The 20,208-nt window shown below is 46.9% G+C and overlaps 1 protein-coding gene across 1 annotated transcript in view; it reads right to left on the reverse strand.

The window, feature by feature from the left end:
- Positions 1-20,208, reverse strand: part of CSMD2 (CUB and Sushi multiple domains 2) — a 538,353-nt gene that overhangs the window by 349,703 nt on the left and 168,442 nt on the right.

The following is a 20,208-nucleotide window of genomic DNA, read 5'->3' on the forward strand; positions in this document are numbered from 1 at the left end:
GAGTCTTTCCTTGAAACCAGTGATAAGAGACAGTAAGAATATGATTTTTCCCCATTTGCACTAAGACAAGGAGAAAGGTAATTCCTGGATTGGTACTTTCATGCCTTCATACCCTGGTACAAAAATAGATTTATGATGCCTAGCATGTGTCAGGCACTGTGCTGCACATGGCAAGGAAAGCAAGGTACATTTTCTGGCCTGGAAGACCTATTGTCTGGGAGGGGATAGACAATTCTCCCATGCAGCACACTATGCAGTGAGATAAAGGTGATGACAGGAATAGGTACAAGAACTTGCCAGTTGAAAGCTTGTTCCAAAACTGTGTGGGATGTCTGTTGCTCCTTGGTCTACCTGACAAACTCCTATTCATTCTTTAAGAACCCAGTCAAACGTCCTCTTCGCTGTGAATATTTTCCTGACTCTCCAAAACAGAGTTATTAGTCTTTCCTCCTTGGGGTTCCCATAAAATCTTGAAGAAAGGGAAAGTGGGGGGTGACAGGCACTAAATAAGTAACTATTACATATATATAAAAAGTTCTGCAGGAGTAAAAAGCAAGAAATAATTCACTGTCAAGGAAGGGGCGGAGATACTTGAGTTGGTTCTTGAAAGATGTGGAGAAGGTCATTCTGATGGAGAGTGCAGGCAGGATGCAGGCATGGCAGGATGAATGGCTATGATGTATTTATAGAATGGCAAGTAGCTTGGAGTGGCTAAAGCAAGGCACATGGGCATGGTGTGGGGGGCCGATGATGACAGGAAGTGGAGGAAGATGAAGCTGCTACATTAGGGTGGGGTCACAATATGAAAATCCTCTGTTAAGAAGTTTGTTCTTCATCTGGTAGGTGGTGGGAGCTAAATGTATTTTAACTTGTGTTGACTTTTCTGCACAAAGAAATACAGGCTTGTATTAAAACTTTTAGAAAATATAAAAGAACATAAAAAATATTAACACCCCATTCACCTCTTTTTTTCTTTTCTTCTTCTTCATGATTATTATATATGTATGCATGTAAAAAATTAGTTCATGTTACATATTCAGTTTTGCATGTTGGTTTGTTTCACTTAATATCAATATATTAAGCATTTTTCAGTTTCTTTGAATATTTTCCAATTTCTTTGAAATTAATTGCTATATGTCCTATCAGCCAAATGGCCACAGTTTATTGAACCATTGATGTTGGAGATACACTGTTTCCTTCCCCCACTCTAATAAATAACACTGCAATGAACATCCTTGTGTATGTCATTTTATCTCCTTGGAATACATTCCTAAAAGTAGTATGCACCTTTTACATTTTAATCACTACTGTCAAACTACCTTCCAAAAAGGCTGTGCCAATTTATAATCCCAGCAAAGAGGTTCAGTGACCTGCCTGAGATTAAACATCTTGAAAGTTGGGAGGCTGAGAATTGAATATGGGCACTGGGGTTTACAGGGCGATGGTGGAGCTTTGGTGGGGAGAGGGGAATGGGATGACCAGAGGTGGCTGAGTCTGGAGGACTGAAACACACTCTTGTTAAGATAGATGGTCTAATGAAACAGCTTCAAAGGACAGGCTGTTTGGCAGACAACACATGTAATTTCATACTCTCTCTCTCAAGCTGCCTGGGTCATGACTTCCCACTTGAGAGTGTTCAGACTGTAGAGAAATGAAACATAGCTACTTTTCTCTTGGCTGTTACTGTCTTGTAGATCCAGGCTTTGGGCTGGAATTAGCAGGAAGGGCACATATGAAAAGTTGTCTAGTTATCTGAATTCAAGGAGGATCCCTCATGAATGCCCTGGGTTTACAGAACAAGTCCACATGAGGCACGTCTCCTCAGTTCTCTCCTCATTGAGGTATGACTCCATGAGGGATAAAGGATTCAGAGTCCATAGCTCTGAATACCCATACCTTGAACTATAAGCTAACTTCTTCCCCTCTCCCTCTCTCTCTCCCTTCATGGCTGCAAATGCAATAATATAAGTCTAGAGCAAACATGAGGATCAGACTCAGGGAGTCATCTCGTCAAAACATTGTATTGTAGACATCACAAGCTTGAAAGCGATTCAGTCACATTGCAACCTACTCCACAAATCCAAAACACTGCCAACGAGTGTTTGTCCAGCACCTACTTAACACTCCAGCGGTCTCCCCCCAGAAAGCTCCTCTGTTTAGATCTTGTGCTGAGTCAAGGTTTGACTCCTGCAATTACCCATTGTTTTAGTTTCTGCCAATTACCTAAACTTTCTTTCCTATGTGGACATTTAACTACCTGGAGAAATGTGCCATTTTCCTCTCAGTAGGTGATATGCTGGAGTATAAATGGAGTCAGACAGACCTGGGGTTCCAATTCTGACTCTGCTAGTAACAAGCTGTGTGGCTCCAGGCAAGTTGCTAAGCATGTCTGAGTCTCAAATTATTTCTAGACCACACATAATGATGCATTTATCTCATGGGGGAGTAGTGAGTACCAAATGAAATGCTGGCAGTATGGTAAAATGGGGGGTGGTGATTAGATGTTGGGTCCTTTCGCATTATCTTTTTTCTGAGTCCTGTTTCTCCAAGGTGCCTTCCGACCTGTTGCATCATGATGGCCCAGGGTGAGTATTTGAAATGTAGATTTCTGGGTCATAGCACTAAATCTACTAAAGCGCAGTCTTGTGAGAGTGAGATCTGGAAACTCTTATATTTGTTTAGTTCAGAGCAGTATCCATGCTGACAAGAAGTTGGAAGGCATTAACACATATGCGAACATTCCAAAGCTTCTCAGGGGTCCACAATCAAGGGCCCATCTGATCCCCGGGTGAGGCACCCCAGAGGACACATGCCTCTGAACTGGGAACAAGACACCATTTTCAGGATGTCTCACCCTCAGAGAGAGACAGTAGAGATAGGTCCCTCCATATCCTGGGATTTGGAATGTGGAAGGGGGAGGGGGCTGGGAAATGTGCTGCCAGGTAGATCAGGACTTTACCTATTTCTGTAATCTTCATAGAGAGGATCAGCCCTTAGGAGGGGGAGAAGCAGGGCAGGGGAGGGGCTTATTGGCCAGCCAAGCAGGCGGATACTTAGGGCACACTCCAGGCCAGGCAGGGAGCTGGAGGGCCACCATGACCACAGCAGAAACACAGTGGACAGCAGAATGCCCTGATACACCCGATGTCAGTGTGACTAAGCCCAGACCCACCTTCTGGAGGAGCTGGGGTCCTGAGTGAGTGCTCACACCTACCAGTGTATTCACCTCATCCTCTCACCCTCTCTCCTTCATATGCCACTCTCTTTCCCTGCTGTCTCTCAATGTAAGTTCTCTCCTTGCACCCAATTTTCTGCTGGTGGATCCCAAATATCTATATACAACACACACCCTGCCCAAACTCCAGATCCGTACATCCATCTACCTTAGATGCCATGGGCATCTGAAACTTAACATGCCATCACTCCCCTGGACACCTCCGGCCATCCACCAGCTACTTAAGCCAAGAGCTGGGAGCCATCTCTCCTCCTCTTCTTCCTCCTTTGTTCCTCAGGATCACTAGATCACTAACCAAATGATTCTGTGTTTCTGTTCTTCCAGTCTCCTAAATCCACCCCTCCACTCAGTCTCCACTGTTACCGTCTGTGTTAATTCAGCCTCATTATTTCTCACCTGGGTTACAGCTACAATAAGCAGTCTGTGTCTGTGCTCGCATCCATTTCCTCCATCCTGTTCTCCAGCAGCAGCCAAACTGCTCTTTCAAAAATGCAAAGCTGATCATGTCAGTCCCCTGCTATACACCTTTTGGTGGCTTCCTATTAACCCCAAAATTAAATGCAAATACTCTGGCCTCCATCTACCTCTTTAGGCTCATCCCATCTCCATTTTCCAAATCCTTCAGCTACTTTTCTAGGCAGGAAACCAGAGAACTCCTCCTTCCAGGGCCCCAGGACTGAGAAATCTCCCTGAAGACCATGCTTCTGATTACCTCCCTCTACCCTTCCCTTACTGTCACTGCCCCCATTCCATGCAATTCAGCACAGACAGGAGAGACAGGAAGAGAAGAACAATTATTATAATTATTGTCAACATCCGTGAGCTCTTACTATGACTTGTGCATCTTTCTGTGCACATAAAGCTCTATAGTAAGAGCTTTATATTCAATTTTTCATTTTAATCCTTGCAATATCCTCATGGGACAGGGGCAGATGAGGAACCAGAGGCTCCAAGAGGTTAAGTAACTTGCCCAAGGTCATGTCGCAGTACAAGTGGTACAGATGATGCTTAAGCCCAGATTGTCCCACTTCCGAGGCATATCAGAGAACTGTATCAAAGAACACACACAACTCAGATATATTTCCAATGGTATATGCAGAAAAAGCCATCCTGTCTGAACAGAAACCCCTTAAGATAAACTATCCTCAAACACCTAAGTGCTTAGCCTGGCTTATGGAGAAAGCAATGTTATCTACAACAAGATGATTAGGACAACAATGAACTTAAATCCTAGCCACTGCTGGGGAATGTCTGCTTCTGGATTCAATTTGGTTCAATTCAATCCAATTTCATTCAGTGTGGTTATCGAATGGCCACTACGCACCCTTCGAGGGCTGGTTATGGAAGGTCCAGAAAGAGAGGCAGAGACACCTCTTGGGAAGTCATAACCCACCTATGCATGGGGCACTAGGAGAAGGCAGTAATTGGAGTGCTGGGAACAGGAATTCAAGGCCAGAATCTCATGGGCTGCCCTGGAGCACTTAGGCAGTGGAGAACTTGCCAAGTTCTCGTGCTAGCCCCCGGTCAGTGGCAAGTTCTATAATTTTCCTAATTAGGATTGTGAAGTCTCTGCCCATATTTCTTACAAGGTATGTATATACAGAGGATGCCACCAGTTCAGTCTAATGGGAATTCTCAGGTATAATACCTATGAAAGAAACTGGGATGTATGAGTGGCTGAGAGCATGGGCTCCAGCGACAGAGGACTTGGTTCTGCTACTTCCCAGCAGAGCCACCTTGGACAGCTTATGTTAACTTTCTGAGCCTCGGTGTCCTCCTCTGTAAAAGGGAAATAAAAATCATACCGGCCTCATAGAGTTCCTGAAAGGGTTAAGAGAGATTACACAAGCACCAAGTGCCTGAAAGGAGCACAGAAAACATTAGCCAATACAGTTCTTATTCTGGACTGGCTGGCTTGAAACAAATCACAGGTATAACTCCAATGCCTAGCTGATCTCTGATACTTATTTTTTTTAAGTTTATTATTTTGAGAGACAGATAGAGAGAGACAGAGAGCACACAAGCATGTGCTTGAGTGGATGAGGGGCAGAGAGAGAGGGAAGAGACCATCTCAAGCAGGTTCCGTGCTGTCAGTGCAGAGCCCAATGTGGGGCTTGATGCCACGAACCATGAGATCATAACCTGAGCCGAGATCAAGAGCTGGACGCTTAACTGACCGAGCCATGCAGGCCCCCTGGTCCCTGATAATTAATGGCTCTGAATAAACAGAGGCATACATGGAATGTGCAACTTGGGAGTGATATCCAACTGGAAGGCCCCAGATGCTAAGCCAAGAGTGTGAACTACACTCTATGGATAACAGCCTTCACTGAAGGTTTTCAGCAGCGAAATGGCAAGGTGGGACATGGGCTTTTAGCAGGATCACCCTGGGCCAGAATAGAGGTTGGACAGGAGACAGGAATACCAGAGGCTGGCAGCAGGTGCTTCAGTGTCCAGAGAGCTGAACGACGTCGGGGGTCCTGAGGTTGCAGGGAAAGAGACAAACTGGAAAGGTATCAAGGAGGTAGAACTGGTGGGAGCCAACAACCCATAAAGGTGAGCAGGTGATAACTGCCCTGCTCTGTGCACTGTCCGAGGAGAGAATCAGTTAGTTGAGTCAGGAGAGAAGCCAGGACCTCCCTGGAAGCCCCTGGCCGCTGTTTCCACTGGGAAGGCTGCCCTTGCTGCTCTTTCTTGTCCCCATGCTTACGGGGCTTGTGAGTGGCCCAATCACAGAGCGGGACCCCGCAGTCAGCCCACGGGAAATTCTTCCACGGAACGGGTCTTGGAACGCGCAGCCGGGGCCAGTGGACAGCAGCGGGCAAGGGCTTCCCCCAAGGCAGACCGGCCTCAGCTAAGGGACAGAAGTCACTCCTAATTGCAGCAAGCATTTTGGGGGAAGTCTCCACAGCTGGTTAGAAAAGAAAAATCTCTGAAAATAGTTCAAATACAAGGAAGATGTTTACGGTTACTTTGCACCAAGCACCATCTTATTTGTCCTCACGCAGCCTCAAGTATGACTGCAGAATTAGCCTCACGTTTTACAGGTAGGGAAATGGAGGCTCAACAGCCTTTTTCTTTTTTAAATCTGATCAGTTTGTCAGTGGAGGAATCCAAACCCAACTATCTCCGACTCCAAAGCCCATCCTCTTTCCTCTACAACATATTTCATAATCTTTAATTTTGAAAGTCCCATTTCTTCAGACATTCGCATACTGCTAGTGGCAGGGTAAAATGATCGAATGCTTTTAGAAAGCAATTTGGCAATAAGAATCAAGAGTCTTAAAAAATATTCATTCTGGGAATCGCTCCTAAAGAAATAATCATAAATTCAGAGAGAGGGAAAAAAAAACACCGGGCTTTACACACAACAATGTTCTTCACAGCAATATTTATAACATGAAGAACTGGAGATGATCTAACTGCCCACAGAGAAAGGAATGGTTAAGTAGGTTGTGATATATCCAACTAATGGAATATTTTGGGGCCAAGGGTTTGTAACAATAGAGGAAATGCCAATGGTATAAGTGCGAAATAATCAGGATGTGAAATTATGCGTCACATCATCTAGTGATGGTGCCACGGAGCTGCTTGGGGTTGCCTTTCTTGGCACTTGTCCCTCCAATATCCATCAGCCCCTTCTAAATCATTCCAGATTTTTTAAAAATAGTAGCATTGTTTAATAGGGACAATACACGATTTCTCAGGCTTATATAAAGTGAGAATTAAAACCTCTTTAGAAAGTGTGCAATTTGTATTGACCTGGGATACAGTATTTAGAAAAATCTGTGTTTGCCTGTAAGCCTCTCCTGTGCAGAACTCATGAGGCTGCCACAACTTTCGTCTCTTTTTTTTAAATTTTAATTAATTAATTTAAGTACTAGATAATAATGTTTAAACTTAATGTGGGGTTAGTTCCATAGTTGACCATGGGCACTGGTCAAAACCAACCAAACAAAAAATAAACAAACAAAAACCCAACCAGTGAACCTATTGGAAAGGAAGAAACAACATTACATAACTTGCAGCGAATATGATTGTCTAACTTACAAAATCTAAAATAATCAACTTTAAAACTACTAGATCTAAATAAAGAGAGGGTTCAAGAAGATGGTCGGTCATGAAAGAAATGTACAAAATCAATGGTTTTCTTATTCACCAGCAATCAACAATTAGAAAATGCAATGGCAACATGACACTAGTCACAATAATAAAAACTATAAAATTACCTAGGAATAAAACCTAACAAGAAATTTACTAGGCCTAAATGATGAAAACCATAAAATTTTATTAAAGAACATAAACAAAGATCTGAAAAATGAGAGGCATACCGTGGTCCTGTATAGGAAATACACTATTGTAAAAATGTCAGTTCTCTCCAAATTAATCTACAAGTTCAGTGAGATTCTAAGCAAAATCACAGTGGAATTTCTTGAGGAAGTCCGAAAAACTTATTCTAAAATTTGTCTGGAAAAGTGAATGCGCAAGAATTGCCAATAAAATGTCTTGAAAATAATAATGAGAGAGGGCTTAAAAAAACCGTGGTAATTGAAAATATGTGATTCTGGCATAGAAAGAGAATAATGCATAAATGAAATACAAGAAAAAAATCCAGACACAGAACAATGAATACTTGTGAACTCAGTTTATGATAAAAGGGCCATTTCAAATGAGAATGGACAGGTTTGGGGATAATTCGTTATTCATGTGGGACTAAAAGTTAGAGCTATATCCCACACCTGGCACACAACATAATTCAGACAGATTAAAGACCTAACTGTACAGTATGAAATCCTGAGAGTTCTGGAAGAAATAAAAGAGACTATTTTTATAATCTCCATGTGAAGATTCCCAGCCAAGACACAAGCAAGACCCAGGAGTCACAAAGAAAAAGATCAACTGGTCTGGTCACATAAAAATAAAATGTGTGCTGCGAGGAAGAAGAAAACAAGACGAGTTGTTGATTGATAGAAAATATTTACAACATACAGGACAGATGGCTATAGACTGAATGTTTGTGTCCTCCTAACCCAAATTCATATGTTGAAACCTGTCACCCAGTGTGATGGTATTCAGAGGTGGGGTCTTCAGGAGGTAGGCAGGTCATGAGGGTGGAGCCCTTGTGATAGGATTCCTTACAAAAGAGGCCCCAGAGAGCTCCCTTCTGCCACCTGAGAACCCAGCAAGGGGCTGTCCGCTATGAACCAGGGAGCGGGTCCTCACCAGACACCGAGTCTACCGACACCTTGACCTTGGAACCCTCAGCCTCTAGAACTGTGAGGAGTAAATTTCTGTTGTTTATAAGCTACCCAGTCTGTGGTATTTTTATTAGAACAGGCTGAATGGAGTAAGCCACAGATATAGTATTAATATTCAAAATATACAAGAGCTCCCAAAAATCAATAGGAAAAACACAGACAACTCAACAGAAAAACGAGTAAAGCATATAAATAGGTGATTCAAAAAAATAAAACAAAAATGATCATAAACACATGAAGAGATTATCAACTGCTAATAACTGGGGGAATGGCAATCAAAAAAAAAAAGAAGGAGGTGTTATTTTTCACCCATTGAGATGGATAAAAATAGCAAAATTTTAATTTGGGAAGGATGTAGGCCTCATACATGATTGATGAAAAAGTTAAATTAGCACAGCTCTTTTGGAGTGTATTCTGGCAGAATCTGATTTAAAAAAAACAAAAAAAACCCCCAAAAACATACACTTTGCCCCAGAAACTGCACTTTAAGGAAGCTGTCCTACAGATGTTGTAATGCATACATGAAGATAGACGCACGAAGGTGTTAACTGTACCATTGTCTGATGGTGAAAAATGCAGTACGAAGGCAATTGTTAAAAAAGTAATGAGGCAGATCTAGGAAGTAACATAGATGAATATCTAACATACACACGTAAGAGAATAAAAACAAGCTGTGACATGTTTACATTTAACCCCTGTGTGTGTGTGTGTGTGTGTGTGTGTGTGTGTGCACGTGTGTGTAAATGCATAGGGATAGGTCTACATACCAACTCATTATTAATGTTTGTCTGGGGGGGGATGGAATTAGGGTGGGGGCTCGACAAACAGAAGACTTTCAACATTTTATTCTGTACTCTTGGGTATGTTTTGAATTTTTCACAATGAGCACGAATTGCTTTTGTAAATAATGAAAAGGATATATATACACACACGCGCCGCGAGAACACAGCTCTTTAAATTAAGAACAAGACAAAGCCATGCCTAGAAAAAATGGAAGGCAATACGTCAAATGTTCATGCATAAGAGCTTCTTTATCCAGTTCTTCTCTATTTTCTGAATTTTCTTTAATGACGTGTGTTACAATCTATAATGGAAATAAAAAACAAATACTCTCTATTCTTTTTACATCGTTTCCTTTTTTGCTGGAAACCAATCAGTAAAATGATTATGCTTTCTGTCTTGTCCACTGAAGCTGGTCGGATGATTCGGAAGCAAAAAGGTGGGGGCCCAGGGATGCTGGGACTAGGGGGCTTCTGCAGGAGGTGAGTGACCAAATGGAGATGTGAGCAAGCAGATGGGCCTGGTGAGAGGCTGGTGTTCTCACCTTAAAAATGATTAATGGGAGGTTCGTCATGTAGTAGTAGGTGTGTGATAAGTTGATGATGCTTCATTATGGTTATGAGTGGATCACTACCCTATCCTCCCAGCCACGCCTCACATCAGCAGAAACATCTGGTTCTCTCTTTGCCTCCTGCAATCTGGATGGCGGAGGAAGGGAGAGGAGAACTTAGAGCACACAGAGAAGTAAAGTTATAAGGAAGGTAGAAAAGTACAACTCATTGAGTACCTATTATATCCCACTTGCCTCTGGAGTGCCGCAGCTGGCACTGTTGTGCCCACTTTGCAGAGCAGAACGCTGAGATTAGGCACTTGCCCAAGGCTGACCCAATGGACTCAATCTATGTGACTCCAGGCCCTGGGCTCTTCTTCCTGGCCTGCCCAGCAGAGGGTGGGAGAGGAGGAAGGGTGTGGGAGCGAAGCATGGAGGAGCTTTTCACCCACACACTTTACAAGGAGGAGTAAATGGGTCAGGAATCTGTTCCCACTCTGAGCCTTTTCCCTTCTCCCCAGGCTGAGTTCTGAAACTCCTCAAGGTGGTTGCAGAAAGTGATGAAGTGAGTACTGGGGTGTGTCTAAATAAAGCCCCCAAGTGGGCGCTGCTGCTTAACTATGCATGAGCTCTCGATGACTTCACCCTGCAGCCTGCAACTGGTGGAATGAGCCTGACTTCACTTCATGCACAGCCAGAAAAAAGCGAAACTTTCCAAAAATATTTGAATGTTGACAGCAGACTCTTACCTTCCAGTGAATAATTGGTTTTTGTAAGAGTGTGTGTGTGTGTGTGTGTGTGTGTGTGTGTGTGACCTAAATCCACAGAACTTACCATTCTGTGACTACAAAATAGGTTTCATGTCTCCTGATCTTCCAAATCTCAATGGCTAATTGCCAAACTAGCAGACAGCCTAGCCTTTTCCAAGGCCCCTCGGGGGGGGGGGGCAGTTGATGCTGGTCCCTGAAAGGGTCCTTTTGTTTGCTGACTACAACCTGCTGAGAAGGGTAGGAGATCCAGACCTAACCTTGACATTGGGTCTACCCTTCCCCCTGTCCTGAGGGGTTTCCAGGCTATTGTCAGAGCAGTGGTGGTGTGGGGAGGGGGCTTAGTGTCACATAAATGGGGCTACCTGGAAAGCGGAGTCCTGCTGTCCTCTGCACCTGCTTCCCAGAGCCACCACCCCCTCATCAGGTTTCTCTGGATTTGCCAGTCTCAGTGGCTCCTCAAGGCCTTAGGGAAGATGCTCTTTCCCCAAGATCACGTCTAGTAAGCTGCCTGGGCCCCAAGAGTTATAACTCTTTCAGTTCATCTCCACACCACGTCTTTATATATTTAAATCTGTAGCAGGTTAGTACCCCACCTGTAATCCTGGATCTTTCAGCATGGGACAGCTGACTGTCAGCTGACAGCATTTGTACCCCTGAGGGCATTTTCTCCCCAAGGAAGGCAACTCTGCCTGCAAGCATAGCAGGCTGGAAGAGCCAGGTACTACTAATCCCCCAGGAGCAGCCTCATTTGATGACTTCCAGAAACTGGTATATAAATACCCTAGCTCCCTGTTCCTGGGGTGGGATGACTCTAAGACCCGGCTTCTGCAGATCTGGGCTGCCCAGAGTCTCCCTGTGGGATTATGCCCCAGGCCCCCACTGTGGTGGCTGGTGTGACCATACATAGTCTCCCTTCTCCGTATCACGTCCCCTTTTTCTACTGGTGTTACCTGCGCCTCCCAATAAAATACTTGCCCTAAGAGGTGTCTGGGTGGCCTAGTTGGTTAAGTGTCTGACTCTTGATCCCGGCTCAGGTCATGATCTCACGGTCGTGAGATTGAGCCCAGCACTGGGCTCTGTGCTGGGTGCAGAGCCTGCTTAAGATTCTCTCGTTCCCTCTCCCTTTGTCCCTCCCTTGCTTGTGCATGCTCTCTCTCTCTCTCAAAAACAAACAAACAAACAAACAAACAAATAAATATAACTATTTGCCCTCGAATCCTTGTCTCAGGTCTACTTTTGGAAAAACCTAAACTAGGAAAATACCCTGGTACCAGCGGCAAGAATTCCAGCATCAGACACAGGATGTACTGAGAAGCAGTGCTTCTCTGCTGTGACCACCACCTTGTTGGGGTGTCCAGGCCACTGATGGGGACCCATCTCCGGGGGGGTTCCCATCTTCTGCAGGGTCCCAGATCCTTGTCTCCCAAGAGGCTCCAGGGACATTTATGGAGAAGAGGTGCTACCTTGCTCCCCTTAATTACATCCCAACCTCAACATCTTTGAGCTTCCTCTTCCATACCAGAGAAACAGGAGCACCTGCTCACCTTAGCCAGTGGCTAGGACAATGAATGACAACAACAGCGACATTACCGAGTGTCACCTACATGCTAGACAAGCTCACCTACATGCTAGACATGCTGCTTAGTGCTAGGATGAAATTCACAACAGCCTGATGTAGGATAAATTGTTATTCCTGACGGCCCTATTTTAAAGCTAAAGAAACAGAGGCGCAGAGAGGTGAAATACCTTGCCCAAATCCCAGAGCTGAGGTTTGAACTCATGTCTGACTCTACAGCCCTCTAGCCAGACAGCCACACATGGGGTCTGTGGCCACAGAACCTGGTGGGAGGTCCTGTGGTGTGTGTGGATGTGCATCTGGGTTTGTGGGTCAGGGAAGAAGGGGGCTGAAAGAAGCAGGGGTGGCCCTGCCTGGGGGTATGAGGCAACAGTCTGAATCCAAGGAGGCGTGGGCTAGAACTGGTGCAGCCTGGGCCCCAGCAGAATCTGGGGGGGGGGGAGGGGTGGGGATGTATGGTGGGCAAGGTGAGGGGATGGCAGGGGCTGGGTCTAACAAGGCAGGCATCTTAGACAGCACAAGAGGTAAGCAGCACCAAGGCCAGCTCCATGGGCTGGTGAAGGTGGGCTCAAGGCTGCTTGCTGAACTGGAGCCTGCCCTCAGAGAGGCATGGGGACACGGTGCAGCGGGATCAGGCTTAGATAGCCTTGGCAGAAAGGTGGCTCCCATACTGGCTGGCCTTCCAGAAGGGCTCGGGGGGGGGGGGGGGTGGCTGCTGCATCTCTTCCAGGCGCCCAGCCATGCGGTGTGGACCATGCAGTTGGTGGGGCTGTGAATGTCGAACAACTTTGCATCCAGGGCTTTCTGGATTACAAGACGGTGGGTGTGAAGCTGCACTGCTTGGCCTCTCAGGGCCTGACCCTGTGCAGCCAACGCCCTCTCAGCCGAGGTGCCTGCTGCTGCTTCTAGCATCCCAAACACGGAGCCGGCAGCATCTCCCACCCCGTCCAGAACACCCAAGGCTGGGAGCCACGCAGGCCCCTGAAACTAAGCTGGGTTTTCTCTTGTGAAGTCACAGGATAAAGCACTTTACATATTAATCAGGTTAGGAATCTGAGAGCACATATCAGGGGATTGAAATATGTAGATTTTGATGATGAATTCACGCTCATCAGAAAACCAATGAATCATCCTAACTTCATTATCAGGAATTATTTGATGGGGGAATTGGCAGGGGGGTGGGGGGTGAGGAGGGGAGTGCCGAGGGGGAGAGGATTTCTTGGTTCTCAGCCCAGACTGTGTTCTCTCCCAGCAACACATTTGAGCAGCAGGGCAATTTGTCTCTATGACGTGGGTGTTGAACACGGCTGCACCCGGGAGGCCTCACCTAGTAAAGTCAGACCCCAAGGCCCGGGGCAAACCATGCAGACAGCAGACAGACTCAAACAACCCGAGCGCACAACGACCTTTACAGATTACCTGGTACAGTCATTCCTATGACACTAACTGCCTGTGTGACCTTGGGGAGGCCACATGCCACCTCCTTGCCTCAGCTGCCTCATCTGGAGAATGAGGATGCTGGGCGTTACGCTCTGCACAGAGCCTCCAGGGATGGAGCCAAGGGGAGGGGTCGGGACCCCCAAATTCTAGGCTCCTTGTGTGCTAGGTACGCTGAGATGCGGGGATCCAGCTGAGAAAAAACAAACAGATATAAACGGACATTCTAAAGGTAGGAAGAAGCACTTGTAAATTTAAATAGGTGGTCAGGGAAATCCTCGCTGAGGCTTTGACCTCAGGGGTGACCCCTGCAAGAGGTGAGGGTGTGAGTTACATGGGTGACTGGGAGGAAGAGCATTCCGAGTGGAGGGGACAGCAAGTGCAAAGGCCCTGAGGTGGGGAGAGCATGCCTGGTGTCTGAGGAACAGTAAGGAGGCCAGTGTGGCTACAGAAGTGGATGAGAGAGTAGGGAGGTCAGAGAGGTAACAGGGGAAGCGGGGTCGGAGGCTTTAACAGAGGATGTCGAGGTCAAAACGATACGAAGGAAAGGTGAGAAGATGACCCAGAAGATAAGGCTCTTCTACTGAGGAAACTGAGGCACAAGCAACAGGGTGTCAGGACAGGCAGACAGAAGAATGTGGTGTGAAGGAGAGTCTGTGTGGATACAGACCTTACACACAGTGACACACAGTGACAAAGCTGTGGCTCTCTCATGAGAAGTCTGGCAAAAGCTGGTGCCGTGGCAGGTAGCTGGATAGCATCAAAGGTGGTGGAAACTGGTCTGGAGCAGACTCAGAAAGCCTGGACTCCCCGGCTGTGCCATGCACTTGCTGAGTGATGCTGGGGCGCATGTCCTTATCTGTGGGGTGAGGCAGCAGAACAACGTACCTTGTACAGAACTTTCTGGAAGCCTCAGATTCTGTTATTCCTCCCATTCTTCTCTTTCCGAAGATAAACTAGCTGTGGCTACTCTTTAACAACGCAAAGAAGACTCTGTGGGGTTACAGCGAGCATGTCCGCGTCACACAGCCAGGCGGACTTTGAGCCTTGGGTCCCAGGCTGAGAGCAAAGCAGACAGCCCCTGAGGTCAAGAGGTGACCCCTCCCCGCTCCTGTACTGCCTCCTTTGAGAGCCACGGAGGACACAGTGTGTCGATCAACGGAGCTCGCCTAGATGAAGTGGAGCGGGAGTCACAGCCCCAGCTGTGCTTTAGAATCACGCAGGAAGTTAATACCCGGGCCCCGCTGCGGGCAAATGAGTTCCGTTATTTCAGGGTGGGGAGAGGAACAGCTCTCTCCAGGGGTCCTGACTGGGCTCCTCTGAGGGAAAGACGAAATAGGTTGATTCAGGCTTGACATACACGTGTAGAGTGCTCCCCACAGGCGGGGTACTTTCACTTGCTCATTTTTGACCCTTCCAGAGCCTTGGAGGAGGGATTTTCCTCCCATTTTGCAGAGGAGGAAACCAAGGCTTGGTCGGAGAGGTTGACACACATACAGTTGACCCTTGAATGACACAGGTTTTGAATGTGGTTCCATTACATGTGGATATTTTACAGTACAGGGCTGTAAATGAATTTCCTCTTCCTTATGATTGCCCTAATAACATTTTCTTTTTTCCAGCTTACTTTACTGTAAGAATACAGCAGCAAAAACATGTAACATGCCAAGTGTGTGTTCACTGACTGTTTATGTTATCCGTAAGACTTCCAGTCAACGGTAGGCTGTTGTACTTAAGTGTTTGGGGAGTCAAAAGTTATATGCAGATTTCTGCACAGGAGGTTGGCACCTCTAACCCCCACATTGTTCAAGGGTCAACTGTATTTTGTATTTATATGTATTACACACTGTGTTCTCAAAATAAAAGAAGCTAGAGAAAAAAAAAGGTTAAGAAAATCATAAGGAAGAGAAACACATTTACAGGACTGCACTGTAGTTATTGAAAACACTCTATGTTAAATGGACACACGGTTCAAACTCATGTTGTTCAAGGGTCAACTGTACTCCTGAGCCCCTGCTGCCCCTGCAGTGGGAGGTAGATTTAGAGAAGAAGAAAGTAAGGCTCAGAGAGGTTAAGTACCTTGCCCAAAGCCACACAGACCGTACATGGCAGAGTCAGCACTTCCTGCCAGCCCAGGTTGCTAAAAAAACAATTTCTCTTGCAGTCGTTCTAGCTAAACGTCCCACTCCCCAAATACCCATCTGGGGCTGTGGTTTTTGCTAAAGGGATATAGTGGAGTCATTACCAGACTCTGAAGAGATAAAGCATTGCAAATTGAATGAGAAAATCTATTTTCACATCCTGATGAAGACATAACTGACACTGAATTGTTTTAGAGGAAAACACAGCCCCTGGTTTTCTCCTTTTTTAAAAAAAAACTTGGAGTTATAGCTTTAGAAAAATAGGAGCAGCTGACTATCATAGATAAAAATGCCCTTTTGCCTAATGGGATCTTTAATAAGGAATCCTAATTAATTCTCTTGAATAGAGAACTTTTACACTGGTGTTATCTCAGCCCGGTGCTGATGGGCCTGGTTATTTCCAGATACAGAATAATGAATCTTTTCCAGCTGGGCTAGGAGTCGCCAGAGACTTGTCAACTTTCCTGGAAGGTAATTACTTACCAGGGCACCGGGAGCTGGAGGGGAGCTGGGGGAGGGTAATTACCAGCTGGGGGACTGGGGGCGTTTTGAGGGGAGCCGAGGAGGGCATCGATGGGCAAGGGCTGGGAGACACAATTGGGAAGGAAATTGCTAGTGGAAGAATGGAAGCCACGTTAGCATCCAGGATGTCATCCGCAGCTCGGAGCCAGGCCTAAGGGACACTTGCCTTTATGTGAAAAACGCCACTTGATGGAGCTTGACAGATTCTGATAATTGCAAGAGCTGAACGGGCAGCCAACAGAAGTCAGGAAGTGGGCCTGCCTGCGTCTCTTCTTGGCTGGGGCAAAGGCTGGGCTGTCACTGCCCGGGGACCTTCATGGCGTCCTTAAAGACAACACTAAATGAACAGGGTTATCTGGACAACGCAGGCCTCAGACCAGCAATGAGAAGGACGTGGCTGAATGACACGGGCCATTTGTCTGCAGTGACAGGGCTCTCCTACCGGGGAAGGCCGCCGGCAGTCTGTCCTGTGATCGCAGGGCGTCTTCTAGGTAGTGGCAGACGAGGTCTCGATGAGCCTGGCTGCGGGGAAGCCGGCCCCCAGCTCCAACCAAGCCCAGCCCAAAGGACAAAAGCCCAAAGGACAAAAGCAGCACAAGGGGAAATAGGAGCGAGGCTGGAGCCTCGGGGCACCCTTCCCCAACACCCAAAGTCTCTTCCCAGCCTGGAATCCCTACCTCAGTCCCGAGGGGCAGAAAGGGTAAGAGGCTGGAAGGCAAAGGACCCTGGCATCAACCTGCAAGTTCCCAGCTCTGTGACCTTGGGCATGTGACCTCATGGAGCCTCAGTTTCTCACAGTTACTTAGAGATGCAAAGGAAAGATTCGATGTAAACGCCTGGCCCGGAGTTGACACTCTGTAAAGAGTACCTGTCTTTTCTTCCTGAAATCCTCCAGGAAACAAATTATTGATTACCAAAGTGGGGGAGAGGGCAGAAAGGGGGGGGGATGGGCAAAATCGGTGAAGGGGATTAAGAGGTAAATATTTCCAGTTATAAAAGAAATAAGTCATGGGAATGTAATGTAAAGCCTAGGGAATAAGAGTCTATAATACTGTAATAACTTTGTGCGGTGACAGATGGTAACTAGACTTATCATGGGGATCATTTCATAATGCATAAAAATATCCAATCACTATGATATACACCTGGAACTAAACAGGATATTGTATGTCAATTATACTCCAATAAAAAAGAAACATTAAAAATAAATAAATTAGTAAATAATCAAATACATAAAACAACAACAAAACCCTCCAAGTTCCAGAAAAATCACCTTGGGGGAGGCGGTGGATCCTGTTGGAGGGGAATCTGCGGTGTTGTGTTTATACATGAGAATTTAGGAAGTCTGTGCGCCAAGATGCATGTTCTCGGCAGGTTGAGCGGGGAGGGGAGCAGTGTGAAGGACCCATCACTTGCCTTATAAAACTGTGGGGTGGGTGATGTTCAGAAACCGAGCACCATGCTCAGGAAAAGCGTCAAAGCCACATTGTCCACCCTGGTCTTTCCCTGTGCCCTCCAGGCTACCACCCAAATGGCCCTGGGATCTTGGAGCTGCCTGGCCCAGAGTGTGATGACCATTTCTTGCCTCCCGTTTGGGTCCAGCCCCCAGATGCCTCCTTGACTGACCAGCTGAGAGGCTGAGACCCACAAACCTGGGAACCTCTGAAGGAAGCAGTGTGTAGCCACCTGTCTGCACAGCACACAGGCTGGGAGGCTGCTGGAGTGGAGTGGGGGTGGGGGGGTGGGGGGCAGGGTGAACAGGGGCAGGTTGGGGCAGCACGTGGGGTAGAGGAGGCCCTTCCAGGTGCTTTAGCCATGCAAGGTCAGAGAAAGGACACAAGCAGGATTTAAATGCTGGGAAGCTGGGCCTGTTCAAAGTCTTTCACGGCAAATGTTTCTTGTACCTGTATGCAAGGCACCAAGAGAGTAAGTTAACTGTGGTCATGTGATTACTGGCAACAGAGCCAGGATTTGAACCCAACACTGACTCCTAAAGCCATGCTCTCTTCCTTACTCTGCACTGCCTTCCCTGAGGTTCAGAGCTGAGCAGGGAGTCCTGGCGATCTTTCCCAGGGTGCCAGAGGGGAGACCCTGATACTTGATTCCTCTCTGCAGACCTGGGCTCAGGAAGCAGAGCTGGGAGTCCAGCAGGCCAAGCCCTTGCTACTCCCCACTTGGGCCATGGACACCTGGAGTCATGGCAGCATGGAAAAGGACTATGGGCATCTCAGTAGGAGGACCAAGCCTCCTGGAGACCTAGCATGGGGCTGGGAGTGCTCAGCACCCGACTTGGGAGTTAGCCCATGTGTTCCACCGACAAACATCCTCTAGATGGGCCTGTCACAGACATCCTCCACCTTCCTAGAGCTGGCGACACAGAATGTCAGGAAGGACCTGGGAGACGGGAGAAGTGCTGTGCAGAAACCACATTACCCCAACCCCCCACACAGGGAGCAGCCCCCAAGGTTCCACGGTTTGCCCTAGGAACACAAAAGACGCTAGTCTACTTCTAGCCAAAACTGAATGCTTGATTCAAGGGCCAGGGACTGGCTGCAGGTTGGACTGTCCTGGGACCTGAGGAGAAGATCCCTGGAGGATCAGCAGTGCAGGGTGGGCGGGGCTGTTCTCTGTGGGCTAGGACCCAGCACTGACTCACCAGGGCCCATGCAGGGAGGGCAGAGAGGACAGGGAGACTCGAGAAGAGAAAACCAAAAAGCCATGTCAACGATGGGGTCAGAACAGAAAAGGGATCAGAGCTCAGAGGAACAGAATGGGGGGGTGGGTGTGGACCAGGGTTTAGGGTCCAGAGAGCCAGGGCCCAAATCCCGACTCAGACACTTCCTAGCTGTATGACTTCTGGCAGGTGTCTTAACCTCTTGGAGTCAGCTTTTCTACCCGAAAAACAGGGAGGATGATACATTCTTTCACAAGAGCTTTGTAGGGATTTAAATGGGATAATGCATGTGACACCCTTAGCACAGGGCCTGAAACACAGTGGCTCTTAAAGATTATTCCACTCCTCAAGGCAGGAAGGAAGCAGATAATGAGACTTGGAAGAGGCCAGATGGACTGTACCAGTGCCCGCTCAAAGAGCAAGATGTGACCCCTGGAATGGCTGGCCTAGGATCCACAGAGGGAACGTAATGGGAAGAACCCAGCTGGAGAGGGCAGTGCACAGGGGAAGAGAAAGCTAAGCCTCTGAGACTCAATTTCTTCATCTGCAAAGTGGGTATGCAAATACCTAACCTGCAGATGGTAGTAAAGGTTCAGTGAGACGAGATGTGTGATGTCATTCAGTGCAGAAACCAGCTGGCTCATAGAGGCAATCAAGGGACCCTCCTACCTCAGCGTCCCCATCCCCCTGAAGCACCATCTCACCACCATCAAAAAGAAAGGCATATGGCACTTAGATTCACCCTGCCTGGTCTCAGGGCCTTTTGGTAACAGGATGAATGTCAAGACAAATAAACGGGCAAATAGTCTCTTGATTATTCAACAGATTGTCAGGGATTGTCAGATTTGGCTAAGCACTGAGGATTCAGAGATGATGGGTAAGTTCCTGGTCTTTAAGAGTTTATGTTGGAAGAAGGATGCCAGAGAAGCTAAGTGGCTTATGCCAGCGCAGCAGGTACCTGGCAGAGGGTGGGGACAGAGACACTACCACGTCTCAAGTTTTCAGAAAGGAGACAGCCTTTGCTTAGGCCCACATCAGGTAGACAAGGAGGTGAGGCTAGACTTCAAAGCCAGAGGGTTGGGACTTTCTAGTTCAACATTATAATTGCAGGGCTTAACACAGAGCTTGACACAGAGTAGGCAGGCAAAAATCATTTCTTTTTTTTTTAATGTTTACTTATCTTTGAGAGAGAGAGAGAGAGAGAGAGAGAGAGAGAGAGAGAGTGCAAGTGGGAAAGGGACAGAGAGAAAGAGGGAGACACAGAA

This window comes from Panthera tigris, chromosome C1 (genome assembly GCF_018350195.1).
Source record: "Panthera tigris isolate Pti1 chromosome C1, P.tigris_Pti1_mat1.1, whole genome shotgun sequence".
Classification (NCBI taxonomy): Eukaryota; Metazoa; Chordata; class Mammalia; order Carnivora; family Felidae; genus Panthera; species Panthera tigris.